This window comes from Syzygium oleosum, unplaced genomic scaffold (assembly GCF_021117445.2).
Source record: "Syzygium oleosum isolate NSW1041296 unplaced genomic scaffold, Sole_v2.1 Sole_v2.10, whole genome shotgun sequence".
In the NCBI taxonomy this organism is placed as follows: Eukaryota; Viridiplantae; Streptophyta; class Magnoliopsida; order Myrtales; family Myrtaceae; genus Syzygium; species Syzygium oleosum.
Genome location: NW_026607494.1, coordinates 6,009,769 through 6,025,786, shown reverse-complemented (window position 1 = coordinate 6,025,786; position 16,018 = coordinate 6,009,769). Strand labels below are relative to the sequence as shown.

At 43.5% G+C, this 16,018-nt stretch overlaps 1 pseudogene; it reads right to left on the bottom strand.

Moving 5' to 3' along the window:
• Positions 1-2,622: 2,622 nt before the first annotated feature.
• Positions 2,623-14,957, bottom strand: LOC115663127 (wall-associated receptor kinase-like 1; annotated as a pseudogene).
• Between the last annotated feature and the right edge of the window lie 1,061 nt (positions 14,958-16,018).

Below are 16,018 nucleotides of genomic sequence, written 5' to 3'. Positions count from 1 at the left end.
CATTTTATTTTAAGAATGATTTGGAGCATTATCAAAATAGATCAGTATTCAGGATCCTTTGTTGTGGACCCCGTTAATTACATTAGATTAGATATATTCGTTCCTTTCCTTACCGGCTTAAATTGTTCTTTGTACTCCTCAGATCTTTTTAATTTTTCCTAGACCAAACTCGTACGGATTCTTCTTCTGCTACATTACATTAATTTTCATTCCACGTCTTTGCCTTTTTGAAACAAAATTTCACATTTCACTGCCAATCCTTTTCTTTTAAGTACTTGTCACTTAGAATTTCTGATTTAACATGATTATGGTCCTCCTTTTAATTCTCAATATCAATGTTAGTTTAGCATTGTGTAGGTTTTAAGAAATGAATTTAAGTTGAAGCTCGTTTAGTGCCGGACTTTTGTTTCTAAGCATTGTGTGTTTATAATATGTTAAAAGCTTTTAATTTTGTTAGTTAGACGCAGTTTACTTATGATTCTAATATTTTAGTTTGAACGTTGTGCCATATCCTATGTCTTAGTATATGTTACTACTCTTTTTTTGGTCGAAATATGTTATTACTTTCGATTGCATCATTTTGGTGAAAATGTGGCTAGAAGCCTATAAAGTCTTATTATTAATCTCTTCTCCTACTTAAATATAGCAGCGATGAAGCTTTCTGATGTCATTTTTCTTCTAAAGATTTTTTGAATATGTTTTCTTAGAGTTTGTAGAAAGTCAAAAAGAGAAAAGAAAAGTTCGATATGGAGGACATATGTCTTGGTATATTTAATAACTTTCAATTGAATATTTTGGTAAAAACGTGGCTAGAAAATGTTATTATCTACCCTTTTCCTACTTAAGTATAGCAAAGTCGAAGCTTCTAAGGTTATTCAAAAAAATGTTTTTGAATTTTCCTTTTAGAGTTTGTGGAAAAATAAAAAAGAGAAAAGAAACGTTCGATAGTGGGACATGTGTCGAAAATAAAGACGACCACAAGTCAAAGTCGTCATTGACTTCTCCAAAGAGCACCACAATTCATAGATTTCATTAGATTTGGAAGTCGTCGTCTCTCTCCCCTGTTTTTCCAAGAGCCTTCTTTGTGCTGGCCAAGATTTGACATGGCTAGTTTGATTGGTCATCTTAGAAGATTTACACACCCAATTGGTCATCTTTTGAGCATCTGCGTGTAACAAGCCGACTGAATGGTGAAGGCTGGTGCAACAAAGATGCTTGTTTGCAGGAATACTCGTGTGACTGATGTAATTTCTGCAATGATAAAATTGACAACAAATATATATGGATCTTAAAATGAAGCAAAATTGATGCATCATGCTCGAGCTAGATGATTGTGATTTGCAAAGTATTTTCCAGTTGGCACATACACAGTGCGATCATGCCTAGCTAATTACAGGACCTAATTAAATTTGGATTAGGTATGACATAACAGTTTATTGATCCCAGATAGCGAGAATAAGTTCATAAACAATAAATAACTGACGAAGTCCTCCTATTAGTAAACGAACAAGTTTTCCTCCTTTCTTTCTTTAGCTCTGAGCATCGATTTCCAAGACAAACACAGCAACATAACTCAAAAGTATATGGGCCGAATACCCAAAAAAACCCCAAACTTTACACTTTGTCCCAATTATATCCTGAACTTTTTTTTTGTCTCAAGAAAAACCTCAAACTTTTATCTGAGTCCCAAATTTGCCCTCCCGTTATAAATCCGTCCAATTTAACGTTAGGAAAAAAAAAAAAAGAACCGGCAGCTGCGGCGGTGGCCAAGCCTTCGCCGGTGGCTGCCGCCACAGCCGCCGGGAAGGAGCGGCGGCCCTCGCTTGGGCCTTCCCGAAGGTCGGCAACCCTCGCCGGCCCGGGCGAGTTGCTGCCGGCGAGGCGTGCAGCCCCGATCTCGGGGCGAGGTCGTGCCCTCCCCGGATCGGGGGCTACACGCCTCGCCCGGCGACTCGCCCCAGTCCGGAAGGGTCGCCGGCATTTGGGAAGGCCCGGGACGAGGGCGGTGACCCTCGCCGGTGACTCGCCCGAGCCGGTGAGGGTCACCGGCCTCGCCCGGGCCTTCCCGGAAGGCCTGGCGACCTCGCCGGCCCCAGGCGAGGCGTGCGGCCCCGTTCAGGGGAGGCGCGACCCTTGCCCCCGGATCGGGGCTACACGCGCTCGCCGGCGACTCGCCCTGGCCAGCGAGGTCGTCGGCCCTCACAGGCCTTCCGGGCCGGCGACCCTCGCCGGCCCGGGCGAGTCGCCGGCGGGCGTGTAGCCCCCAATCTGGGGGAGGGTGAGACCCTCGCCCGGATCGGGGCTGCATGCCCTCGCCGGCGACTCGCCGGGCCGGCGAGGGTCGCCGGCCTTCGGGAAGGCCCAGGCGAAGGCCGCTGCTCCTTCCCGGCGGCTGTGGCGGCGGCCACCGGCGACGGCTTGGCCACGACCGCAACTACCGGTTCTTTTTTTTTTCCTGATGTTAATTGGACAGATTTATAACGAGAGGGCAGATTTGGGACTCGGTTAAAAGTTTGAGGTTTTTCTTGAGACAAAAAAAAGTTCAGGATATAATTGGGATAAAGTGTAAAGTTGAGGGTTTTGTTTGGAATTAGGCCAAAGTATAAGAGGCAAAGAAGATCTTCACCACGTCCCACTAGGTAAGAGTGGCTGCACATCCGACAATGTAATGACATCCATATCCATGTTTGACTTGCTAGATGGAAAAGCAACATCATAAGATTCAGTTGCCTCACGGTCCTCTAGATTTTGTTGTATACCCGAAGGATTCTGGAGCTTCCTTATCCTCTCTAACTCCATTGCCACTTCTTTCATTGTAGGCCGGTTCCTCCCATTCAAGTATAAGCACCTTTTCGCAAGGTTAGCAACTGATGCAATATCTTCCTTCTTACCTTCTTTCAAAACTTGAGCAATCACAATGTCGAACAAGCGATTTTGGCCCATCGAAATTATGAAATAGGTTGCGAGGCTTCTTCCTTCTTGTTCCCTTAGCAACGAGATTGGCTTTTTGCCCGTTAAGAGTTAAACGAGGACAACTCCAAAGCTGTACACATCACTTTTGTTTGTGAATTGACTTGATTGGAAATACTCGGGATCTAGGTAGTCGAAAGTCCCCTGCACCAATGTGGTTACATGAGTTTGATCGAGGGAAACGGACTTAGAAGTACCGAAATCTGCCACTTTTGCCCGATATTTCTCATCCAAGAGGATATTGGTGGACTTGATGTCTCGATGATAAATGGGAATAGAGGCTGCTGAATGCAAGTAAAATAAGGCTCCTGCGATTTCAGTTGCAATTCGTAGCCGTGTGTCCCACAATACATGAAACTCTTCATTTGGGTGGTGCATGTCACATCCCGATTTTTGGGCCTGGGAAGCCGCAGGTACATTATAATATCCTCAATTTTAGTCCCTGGGAAATGACTATGGTTTAAGTTTGGTGGTTTTCCAGTTGGAACCAAGTTTTACTCTTGTTTTGGAAAACCCTATTTCGGATCCTTTATACCCCTTCGTTTTGTTATTTTTGGGGAGACTTTTGTGATCCGAATTTCCGAACACTTTATTCTTGAAAGTTGTTCCAAACATCATGAAGTTTTATATACTTTAATTTCAGAATTTTTGGAGTTGATATGAGTGGTACGATGGCCTGATTTTCGGACCGTGTGAAACTGCCCAGAATGGGTATTTCGGTGATGTTCACACCGTATTTATTTTCTACAAGCTTTTCTGGGCCAATTTTGGAAAAGTTTCCTTCACAAAAGTTGTTGAAAACTTCCTTTTCTATAACGTATATAAATTTGGGAATTTTTCGAAATGATTTAGATTATGGACAGAGCTTAATTTGAGAAACAAGAATTCTGTTCCAGTGAACTATTTTTAGTCTGTCTTTGAGCTACTAAAAATTGTGTTTACAGAAAGATTACGATTTCGTGTTCTTCATGGAAAATGTTTGTTAAGACCTTGTTTATGAAATGGGTATTTCGGTGATGTTCACACCGTATTTATTTTCTACAAGCTTTTCTGGGCCAATTTTGGAAAAGTTTCCTTCACAAAAGTTGTTGAAAACTTCCTTTTCTATAACGTATATAAATTTGGGAATTTTTCGAAATGATTTAGATTATGGACAGAGCTTAATTTGAGAAACAAGAATTCTGTTCCAGTGAACTATTTTTAGTCTGTCTTTGAGCTACTAAAAATTGTGTTTACAGAAAGATTACGATTTCGTGTTCTTCATGGAAAATGTTTGTTAAGACCTTGTTTATGAAATGGGTATTTCGGTGATGTTCACACCGTATTTATTTTCTACAAGCTTTTCTGGGCCAATTTTGGAAAAGTTTCCTTCACAAAAGTTGTTGAAAACTTCCTTTTCTATAACGTATATAAATTTGGGAATTTTTCGAAATGATTTAGATTATGGACAGAGCTTAATTTGAGAAACAAGAATTCTGTTCCAGTGAACTATTTTTAGTCTGTCTTTGAGCTACTAAAAATTGTGTTTACAGAAAGATTACGATTTCGTGTTCTTCATGGAAAATGTTTGTTAAGACCTTGTTTATGACATATTCAAATTTGAGAATTTTCGGAGTCCGTTTACTATGTTTTCAAGTCCGATTTCGTGAACAGTGCAAAGCTGTCCGGTTTTATTAGATTTCAAAGATTTATCAGTTTCTATGTGAGAACGTTGGAATCTCGACTTGATGTCTTTTGGTGATATTTGAGGCATATTTAGAGGATTTCCCACACCTAACCTCGGGTTGAATGGGATTAACGAGCATGTTATATTTTGGGAAAACCTTTGGAGAATAAGTTAGATGTTTATGATGTGGGTTGTGATTGTAGAGCCGATTAGTTTATTTCGTGTGACCCGATTGGCCCAATCATTTGCGTGAGAAACCAGCAAAGTCAGAAGGTTCTAGGGAGTACACGGTTCGGGAAATTGGTAGAAGATTCTAGAGGATAAGGCCTTGACCGAGTCAAAGCTTATCCTCCAAGCTTCATTATGGCTTTCATTTATTAAAGTTGGACTTTGGTGGCCTTCATCATGACGCGCAATAAATGAATCAAGACTTTAGGGCCCCTCCATGATGACATGCATTGATGGCTTAGATATGCTAAGATCTTCCTCATCATGACTTTTGGCTCATTTCCATTAATGCACAAGATTTGCTAGATCATCTTCATCATGGCTTTTGGCTCTTATTCATTAATGCCATGATTTTCAGAATCCTTATAATTTTGACTTTGGAGGCATTGCATCATGATATTTTGGCTCTTATTCATTAATACCAAGATTTTCAGAATCCTTATAATCATGGCATTTGACTTTGGAGGCATTTCATCATGATATTTTGTCCCTTGTTATTATGAAGCTGCGAGGTAAGAGATGACCTCATGTTCCAATGACACGTGCGCTTACCTTATCCAAACTTTGGCCCCAAGTTTTGCCTCCCTATAAATAGAAAGAAGGCCATTCGGCCAAGGGGAGAGAGAAATAGAGAGAGAAACAGAAGCCGAGAGAGAGAGAGAGAGAGAGAGAGAGAGAGAGAGAGAGAGAGAGAGAGAGAGAGAGAGAGAGAGAGAGCTTCACCAACGTCCGAGGCCCGAATGTTCGTGTTCAAGCAACATGCCAAGAATCGCTCGAAAGTCATTGAAGTTCTCGTGTTCTTCACACATCTCGTGTTCTCTAGTTCTTGTGTAGTCGTTGGGTAAGTGAATTTTCTAATATCGGGAAAGGATGTTGAGATACGTTGTGACGTGGTTTGCTTGGACCGTTTCTCGGTCGTTTGGTTGGTCGTAGTTGGTTCATTTTCTTAGTTTGATCATGTTTCATGTTTGATGTTGTTTTGAGATAGAACCGAGCCTTTGTTGGTAACCGAGAGTTGGTTGGTAAAGTGCACATGTTATAGCCGTGCGTGATGTTCTCTTGTATGAACTTTGCTATTGATCTGCCATCGATGTGGGTGCGGTAAGGGCCGACTTATGTTAACGGCGATCGATATATCCTCGCTTGATATTAGTGTTTTCACTTGCTGAGTCTCCCCGACTCATCCCCCGTTTTTCCCCCCCTCAAGTCCATAGGATGGCCGAACGGACGGCGGCGACAGGGGGAGTTTGAGCCATGTTGGAGTTCGGGGAAAGCTAGGAGCTGTGAATCCGAAGTAATGGGCTTAGGACACCCAAGCCACTTGTTATTATGTGTAAATGGCTAAAATCGGCTAAGTTGGCTTGTAAAATATGTTTGCGTGTCCTGTAAATATAAGGTTTGCTCATGATGCTATTTGTCTTAATCCCGCTATTGTTTTTAATGTGATTGTCCCGAAATTATGCTTCCGCTTGTGTTTAAAGAAAGATAACAATGAACGGAACGTCACGTTTATGACCCCGAGGTAGGGGCGTTACAGTGCTGGTATTGGTATAGAGTCCCGTTTGGTATGAACTCATATACTAAAAGCGGGACTTCCGTCTCCAAGCAACACCCCAATAACTTAACCACGTTCCTATGATTGATTTGTGAGAGAATGAGGATTTCATTTATGAACAGTTCTACTTTTCCCTCGTCTATCACTTTCGATTTCTTAATGGCAACTATTTTTCCATCTGTTAACATACCCTTGTAAACGGTACCTTGCCTGCCTTGCCCGAGTATTGTAACGCCCCTGTAACGATCCGGTCCGATGAGAGCGGGGAGCGATCGCCGGGGCTAAAAGAGCCTGGACAAGGAGCGGCTTCCGGCAGGCTTCTAGGATGGCAAGGGAGGGCATGTCTCCTGTCCCATATCGCCTAGGGAGGGAGCCTTGAGCTTGCTTATAAAGGCTTGGGAAACCTTAACTTGCAAGAGGCTTTTTCTGGACGTAGTATGGGTTGCCCTCAGAGGAACAAAACCGTGAGGACTTAATGCCCAAAGCGGATAATATCTTACGAGTGGGACCCAGGTCGTTACAGCTCCCACCTCGGGGTCATAAACGTGACGTCCCGTTCATTGTTATCTTTCTTTACACACAAGCAAAAGCATAATTTTGGAACAATCACATTAAGAACAACAGCGGGATTAAGACAAACAGCATCATGAGCAAACCTTATATTTACAGGGCATGCAAACATGTTTTAACAAGCCCTTCGGGTCATGGTAAATAACACATATTTCACATGCACTATGAATAGCAAATTCGGCTTGGGTTGTCCTATACCCACTACGGCTTCTCGCCCCTCGCTTCTTCACCTCCACCCCGGCCCCGTCCACCTGGCCATCTCACATCCCACCCGTGGCTTTATCCCGAAGCTGGCCCGCCCGCACCGCCAAAGTACCGTTGAACCCACATAGGGATCCAACCCATTCTCCGTTCGCATAGCGATATCACGCCACATACAGATGAGGCACCAAGTCCGTTAGGCCCTCATCGAACATCACAAGCGTCGTGATTCGGCGATAGGTGCGGTCTTCTCTGACATCTATCACGGTGAGCACTTCGGCTCTCTACTCCACGGGATTGTCAACGCGGGCTGGGGGAGATGCCATCCTACGGACCGCACCCGCATCGATGGCAGATCAGTAGCAAAGTTCAAACAAGAGAACATCACGCATGGCCACATCATGTACACTTTACCAACCAAGGCTCGGTTTCAACGAATAAAACTAGAACAAGAAAGGAACACGGGAGTCTCGACGATTCTCGGGCTTGAACACGTGAGCAAACGGATCTTGGCGAATCTCAGGTGATTATTCCTCTCCCACTCTTTCTCTTTGGCGTGAACCAAGAAGCAAGAAAGCAAGAACCAAGATGGTGGTGGCGTGAGGATGAGGAGAGAGTGGCGTGAGAATGGAGAAGAAGTGGCGTGAGAGCTCTCTCTCTCTTTCTCCCTATTTATAATAGCCTAAGCAAAGAAGAGACAAAATAGCATCATTACAAAATCTTCCTAGATTTTGCCATCATTACCAAATCTTCCTTCATTAATGGCTAGATTTGGCCATCATTACCAAATCTTCTTAAAATCTTAGCCAATAATGAATATGAGTCAAAAATCATGATGAAATGCCATTAATAACTTGATTTTGAAAATCTTTGCATTAATGGATAATGGACAAAATAACATGATGAAATGCCCCTAAAGTCTTGTGGCCATTAATGCATGTCATGATGGTGGTGCCTCCAAAGTCCAACTAAATAATGCAAGTCATGATGAAGGGGGCCTCAAAGTTTTCGTTCATTTATTGCATATCATCATGCCTCCAAAGTCTAAGGTCATTAATTAGGCTTCTTGAACAAGTTTCATTCTTGGCCATTCATTTCCAAACTTGGGCTTCAAGTTTTGACTTCTCTAGAGTCATTCAATTCCAAGCTTGCTTCTCTCTTTTGTCTCTCTCGGTTTCCCCCTGGGCCGACCTCTAATCAAAGCATAACATGTCGCATTTGAAAGCTCAGAACGTGTACTTTAAATCACCAGAAGACATCAAGTCAAAATTCCAACGTTCTCGTATAGAAAATGCTGAATCTTTGAAATCTGACAAAACCGGACAGCTTTACACTGTTCACGAAATCAGACTTGAAAACATAGTAAATGGACTCCAAAAATTCTCAAATTTGAATATGTCATAAACAAGGCCTTAACAAACATTTTTCATGAAGAACATGAAATCTGAATCTGTAACAGTCTGAATTTTCGATCCTTTTCCCGGGATTTAGGAAATGAATTTGATCGATGCACTTATAGTGAGATCTCACCCGGAAATGCGCATTCACGGGATGCTAACCTTAGGGGTAGGGCCGTTACGGGATTGAGTTCGCACGACCAAAGAACTCGACCTGGGTTCGATCTTCGACCATATGGATTGACGAGGGAATGTTTTGAGCCAACCGAGACCTATCTATTTGATTGATCGTGTCCAAAGGGCACTAGTGACAGACCCTCGCAATTATATGACAACCGAGGTCGTCCCGGGTGGAGTAAACTTAAACGTGATTTGACTTAGTGTCGGTCACGGGTCGAGAGCGCGTAATTCCAGAGAGCCACCCGTTAGCCAGAGATAAGCTAAAGTTGCGATTGCTCGATTTTAGTCATTTCTTGGAATTCGGGCCCGGGAATCGAGAATATTGAAAGTGACAATTTTGGACGGCCGATGACGTTTTTGGCTTGGCCAACCTTGGGGCCACCCATTTCTGTAAAAAAATGGATTTCGGTCCGGGACCCGGAAAATGACGATTTTGCCCCTCTGGTCACCGATGGCGATTCTGAAGTCGTTTGAGGTTATTTTTCGAGGCTAGTGTCATTTTGGGGTGGCCACGCATACCAGGAGTGATTTTGGCCAAAAATTGGAATTTCGACAAAAATTGGAAAAATAATATTATTTTATTCCCGAGACTTTGACGTGGATTTTCGAGGGCTTGCGCGATGAATTTCGCGATTCCGACGCCATATTATGTTGGCCACGCACATATGGAACACGTATGTGCGAAAATTGGAATTTCGGTTCGGGATCGGAAAATTACCAAAATGCCCTTGGACCCATTTTTGGTAATTCCGAATTTAGAAAATTTTTGGGGTTCTAACCAAGGTGAGTTAAGGCTAAACCAGGTCTGGTCAACCATGGTTAGGGGCAAAAGACCATTTCACCCCTAAATTATTGGATTAGATCAAATGTGGGCCCTTGGATCAAGGGCAAAATTGTCCAATGGGCTTAGATTGAGACACATGGAATCCACTCACACCACCTTTGACCCATTGGACCAGACCCTCTCTCTCTCCAGCAAACCATTCGGCCATTTCCCTCGCAGGTTTCTCTTCTTTTCCTGTTTCTGTTCTGTTTTGCACGATTCTGCTCAAATCGGTACTGTTCACGCCGGAACAGTACCAGCCGGAGCTGCTGGCCGCCCACCAGCCGTCGCCACAGCACCCTTGGACCTCCCTCTCACCTGTTCAGCCACCACAGCCCCGGTTTTTGTCCAGAAACAGCCTTGTTTCTCTCTTTTTCTCTTTCCCGGTCTGCAAACAGTACCGCCGGAGCTTCGCCGGAGCTCCGATCGCCGTTCCGTCGACACCCAGCCGTCCAGCCTCGCCGTACGTCGCCGTCCAGCACAGTCCGTACAGTGTCCGTACGGTACTGTTCACCGTCCGTACGGATCACTGTTCACGCCGGACCGTCGGACGCCGCGGCTGTCACCGGCACCTCGCCGGCCACCGTCCCAGACCTGTCCGTACGGTGTCCGTACGAAAGTACTGTTCACCGCCCGTACGGGGGGCACTGTTCACGCCGTCCGTACGTCGCCGCGACGCCGCTCCCGTTGCTGCCGCTGTCCCGGCCCGTTCCAGCCCCGTTCTGTCTCGCCTTTTTGGGTAAGTGTTTTCCCCAAATGTCATTTAGGACCTCGGGTATTTCTAGACTCGTTTGAAGTTCGGTTTAAGTGATTTTAGGGACTGTTTGCTGGCTGTGATATGCCGTGTGATGTGCTGTGAGTGGCTGTTCGATACGCAGTTAGTACCATTAGGACCGGCTCGTAATTTTATGAAAGTGCCGTGAAGAGCCGGGAGTGAGATATGGTGATTTTGAGGGCGAAAAAGACTGATTGATGGCTGTGATGTGTGGTTTTAGGTGCTGTGGGGTGCTGTTTGTCGTGTGGTTAGTACTGTTAGGTCCGGCCCGAGATTTTGTGAAATTGTCGTGAAGGGCCTGAACTGATTTGATAACGTTTGGGTGTGGAGAAATGCCAGTTTGTGTGTTGATCGTGTGTGTTGTGATATGACTGTGTGGTTGTGGCTGATTTGGGATTGTGCTTGGGCTGATTGTGGACTGGCCATGTGTCGCGTGTGTGTGGCCGTGAAGTGTGGTGGTGTGGTAGTGCATTCGCGTATTGTATTCGCGTGCCAACAATGTGTGATTGGGTGTTCGTGCGGTGTTTGTGTGACGAGGTTGTGTAAATGTGAAATGTGTGTGAAGTGTGTATGTTTGGCAGTGTGTTTGTGTGGTGGCGTGGCAAGTGTGGTTTGAGTGGAAGAGGGTACGGAAATGTAGGATTGGTTGGAAAGGTCCGTCCTGAGGCGTGTACGTTTACGCGGGACGATGCCGTCCCTGACGAGGTGACGATGCCCGGCCCGACGGGGTGTCGATGCCTGACGTGGTCAGAAGACAGTTGGCCTGATGCGTTTTACGCGGGCGCGGTAGAAGGAAAGTGTGTGTAGGATTCCGTCCTGAGGCGTGTACGTTTACGCGGGACGATGCCGTCCCTGACGAGGTGACGATGCCCGGCCCGACGGGGTGACGATGCCTGACGAGGTCAGAAGACCGTTGGCCTGATGCGTTTACGCGGGCGCGGTAGTGGTGGAAAGGTTGAGAATGAGTGGGATTTGGCAAGACAAGCGAGAGGATTGTGGAAAGTGACGCATGGTGTGAGTAGCGTGCGAGTGTGTTTGTATCGCGTGATGTGATGCTTAATTATGGGGTAGAAACTGCTAGGCACGGTATGGGACGTGCCCAAGTGGTTTTGTCTTATAATTGAGGCACGCGCGTCTGTGATTCCTTCTTTGTGATGTGTTGGTCGTGTTATTGTCTAACGTGCGGAACGTGCGTGATGGATTCCAGGTAGGGTCGCATGTGATTGTTAGTTTGGCCGATCGTTGTGTGTTATGTGTGTTTTCGTCTGGCGGTACGTGAGTGCCTACGTGGGGTTTGGGGTTGTACACTTATTGAGATTCGTCTCACGGTTGTATAACCGCCACTTTCAGACCCCCGGCCCTAAACCCGGGAAGTGCGCCTTTTCTTTTTGGAAGTCCCGGGAGCTGCCGTTGGTGCCCAGTGGAGTTGCAGGTGAGTGTCCGGAGGCTCAGACCCGAAGATTCAGAAACAGACTGGACGAGGGCGATCCTTAGGTTTTTCCCTAGGGTTTTAGGGGTTGTGTAAATCGGGTTGACCCATAGGGAAGTTAAGTTAACCAGACCTTGATCTTTTGTTTAAACGGTGACTGAGGATGCTAGTTTGTTAATTATGCCTATAATATGATGTATGTATATTTAGTGTTGTATGAATATGTGGTTGCTGGATTGTTTTGTTGTTCTACCCCGTTGTCGTCATTATTTGTCCGGGGTTTTATTATTCGCTTCCGCATGTGGCTCTGATGTTTGGGTTGGGTCGGCGACGTTCCTGGGACGTCGCATCATTTCGACCGGAGTAGGGGATGCCGCGAGCTCGTTGGGGTTCGGAGCGTGACAGAATCTCTCTGTAAACACCATTTTTAGTAGCTCAAAAGACAGACTAAAAACATTTCACTAGAACAGAATTCTTGTTTCTCAAAGTAAGCTCTGTTCAGAATCCAAATCATCTCGAAAAATTCCCAAATTTATATATGTTATAGAAAAAGAAGTTCTCAACAACTTTTGTGAAGGAAACTTTTCCAAAATCGGCCCAAAAAAGCCTGTAGAAAATAAAGAAAGGGTGAACGTCACCGAAATACCCATTCTAGGCAGTTTTACACGGTCCGGAAATGAGGCTGTCGTACTACTCATATCAAGTCCAAAAATTCTGAAATTAAAATATGTAAAACGTTATGATGTTTGGAACAACTTTCAAGAATAAGTATTTGGAAATTCAGATCACAAAAGTCTCCATAAAAATAACAAAACGAAGGGGTACAAAGGATCCGAAACTGGGTTCCAAAACAAGAGTAAAAAATTGGTTCAAATTGGAAAACTACCAAACTTAAACGATAGCCATTTCCCAGGGACTGAAATTAAGGATGTTACAAGTATCCTATCATCATTGAAATTGTCAGTGGCCTTCTCTAAATCCTTGGAGTTGAACAATTTACTTTTCTCGACATTGCCTTCTGGTGAAGATAGCTCACTTTCCAACAAAAGACCGCCGTTGCGTTTGAAGTACTTCTCTTTGAGCTTGATTTCTTTTCTCTTCTTGATGTATCTGTACAACCACCATAAGAAAAGACACAAAAGTAGTGCCCCAAGGCCTGCCCCAACCCCTGCATTGCAAAAGTTTATGGGGGTAAGAGTGCGAAAATGTACTCCGCTTGTCAAGAATCTATAAAGGCGCTTATCATCAAGAATGTAAAAAAATCTGATTCAAAGGAATACATATAAGAGTGATGAACCTGAGTCTCCTTTGATGTGGATTCATGCTAACAACCATGAAAAATTAACTTGTCTCCATTTCAAATTCCAACCGGTGAAATTTCTATACATGCATTTGCAATGTACAATTGATCTTTCTTACAAGGAATTTAGGAAAAAGCTCCTACATAATACATATGATTGTAATAATCCAAATTCAAATATGACAAGAATAAGTAGGAACCTTGAAAAGTTCAAGTGTTTTCTTATTTATAAAATATTAGTGCGCAGAGAAATTTTGGAGGTTGTCTTGATAGATAATATTGATTGAAACTTATCTATATCATTCACCAAGCGAATGGACAATCAAGTTAGAACCAAGGGTAAGGTAAAACTTATTTCTATACCTTTTCTGAACATAATTAATGCTATGCTGTGCTTTTTTCTAACAATACTAAGAGCATGAAGCGGTCTAAAGTTTAAGGTTAAAAGATCTACTTACCAATAAGAATGAATTTAGCTGTCTTTCTACCATCAACACAGTCATAGCTGCCCTGTTTGTTCGCACAGGTCCCGCCCGTCCCGTGGCATATACTTGAATTTTCACATTCGTTAATATCTGATGACAAATGGTAAAAATATATTAGCAATGAATTACCAACTCCTTGAGTGAAATTAGCGAGAGTAGTCAGTCGCATTTCCTCATAAATTGTTAATTCAATGGCTAAATATTATGCTTGTAAAGATAGGACTGTCCCATTCAATTTTGTTTGAAAGTGCATTCACTTTGTATAACCTTGGGCAGAAAAACAAAAAGAGAAGGCAGAAAAGCATGTATGGGATCATTAAACGGTGAAAATGCAAAAAAAATATGGAAATGAACCAACCACTTCTCTGTTTGGTGCCCTTAAATACGGAATGTGATAGCATGAAGTATGTTACCTTGGCATCCTCCAGTAAAATAAGGGTTACCAGTATACCCACTTCGGCACCAGCACTCCACATATGGCAAGCTACTCGTGTAACACGAGATAGCATCAGAATTTATCGTGCTTTTGCGAAGCGCAAGTGAATAGTCGGTATTGTTTTGGATCCCCCATTGTAACACGACTGGAACCTTATCATTCAATCTCAAATCATATAAACCCGTAACGTCCGACTTCGAGAACCATGATCTCTCTGCCAGGAAAGCGTATTTGCACCCCTGTTTTTCACCTTCTTCTTCGATATCCACACTAAAGGTCTGAAGATTTAAGGGGAGCGTAGTCTGGCAGCATCCGTCTCTCCCGGAGCAAGCACTGTACCAGCTATTGTTGGCGTTGGTTCCAGCACATTTCGACCTGCAACCGGCCGATCTAAAGGCTACACCAGCTGATTCTGTACTAATCACTGTTGCCTTGGTGTCACAACCGACCGATGTAAAGACGTTCCATCTCTGGGAGAAGACAAATTTACTTCCTTCTAAGCTCACCGGCTCACCGAGTTCATTGCTCTGGCAGCTTGCATTTGAGTAAATTACTGGAAGACTGACCTTTATCATGCCATCCCCGTCTGAATGAAAATTGGGAAGTGAAATGTTGAGAACTCTCAATTCGATCTTCTTTAGTATGGGAACCATGTTGTTTTGCTAGCAAACAATCTCATACCAGTCATCCAAGAAACACCCTGTTCCTATTCCGAAGGGGAAGGGAACGGTGACGTTCCCGCACGTTTCAGCACAGTTAGGCCTTGCAAGTCCCGGTGCGGCTCCTGATGCTTGTACCACGAGGGAAACCAGAAGCAAAAGAATTTGAAACACCGAGTATGACATGATTTTCACGGTTTGTATGTGCATGGACCTAAACCTATGGAGAAAGGTGACAGGAGCTGAGTCCCTTAATATTGTTATTTTCGTTAAAGAAGGGAAGAATTTTCATGTTCTGTACGCATAATTTCCAGCTCTGTTACTTTCAAGTATCTGCCTGGGATGTTTCCTTGATGATAGAAATATCAAAGGTTGACAAGTAGAGGACACCAATTTAAGCAGCCAAGTGTGACTTTTCTCATTGTTGAGGAGATAATTTTGTCAATCATCTTTTTTATGAGAAAGACTTGGAGCGTTACCAAGATTGATGACTTTTCAGGATCCTTTGTTGTGGACCCCGTTAAGCACATTAGAATTGAGATATTTATTCCTTTCATTACCCAGTTTAAGTTGTTCCTCGTACGCGTCGAATCCTTTTAATTTTCCCTAGACCAAAATCGGATGAATTCTTCCTCTTCTGCACTACATTAAAAATTTGTGCCACGACTTTGCTTATTGCCACATATTTTCACATTTCATTGCCAATCTTTTTGTTTAGTATGAATTAGCTCGGTCACTTACACTTTCTGATTTAACATGAATATGGTCTTTCTTTAAATTATGCATATTAATCTTACTCTAGAATTGCTTAGGTTTTTTAAGAAATTAATCTAAGTTAAACCTCATTTAGTGCTAGAGATTAGTTTGTCAGTATCGTGCGTCTATAATTGGTAAAAAGCTTTTAATTTTGTTAGTTAGATGTAGTTTAGTAGCCTCGACCTTACTTAGATTGCTGGCACAGTATCTTGTACCAGTCATCCAAGAAACATCCGGCTCCTATTCCAAAGGGGAAGGGAATGACAGTGTTTCCGCACGATTCAGCGCAATTGCCAGGTTAGGTTTGGCTAGTGATGCTTGGATACTGAAGGAACCTAGGAGCAAAAGGATCCGAATCACCAATTTTGCTATTACTTTAGATGTTTCATATGTGCATCAATCTGACCTATGAAGAAAGGAGTTATAACTTACAACCTATGAGCTCTGTCCAATCTGACCATAAGAAGGGAGGAAAGTTCAGGACATGGGTGTGATTTTCTTCGGTCCTGCTAGTGCATTGAAACTTAGAGCTTGATAAGTAGAGGCCTCTTTAATTTAAGCAGCCAAGTGCGACTCTAATTGTGAGAT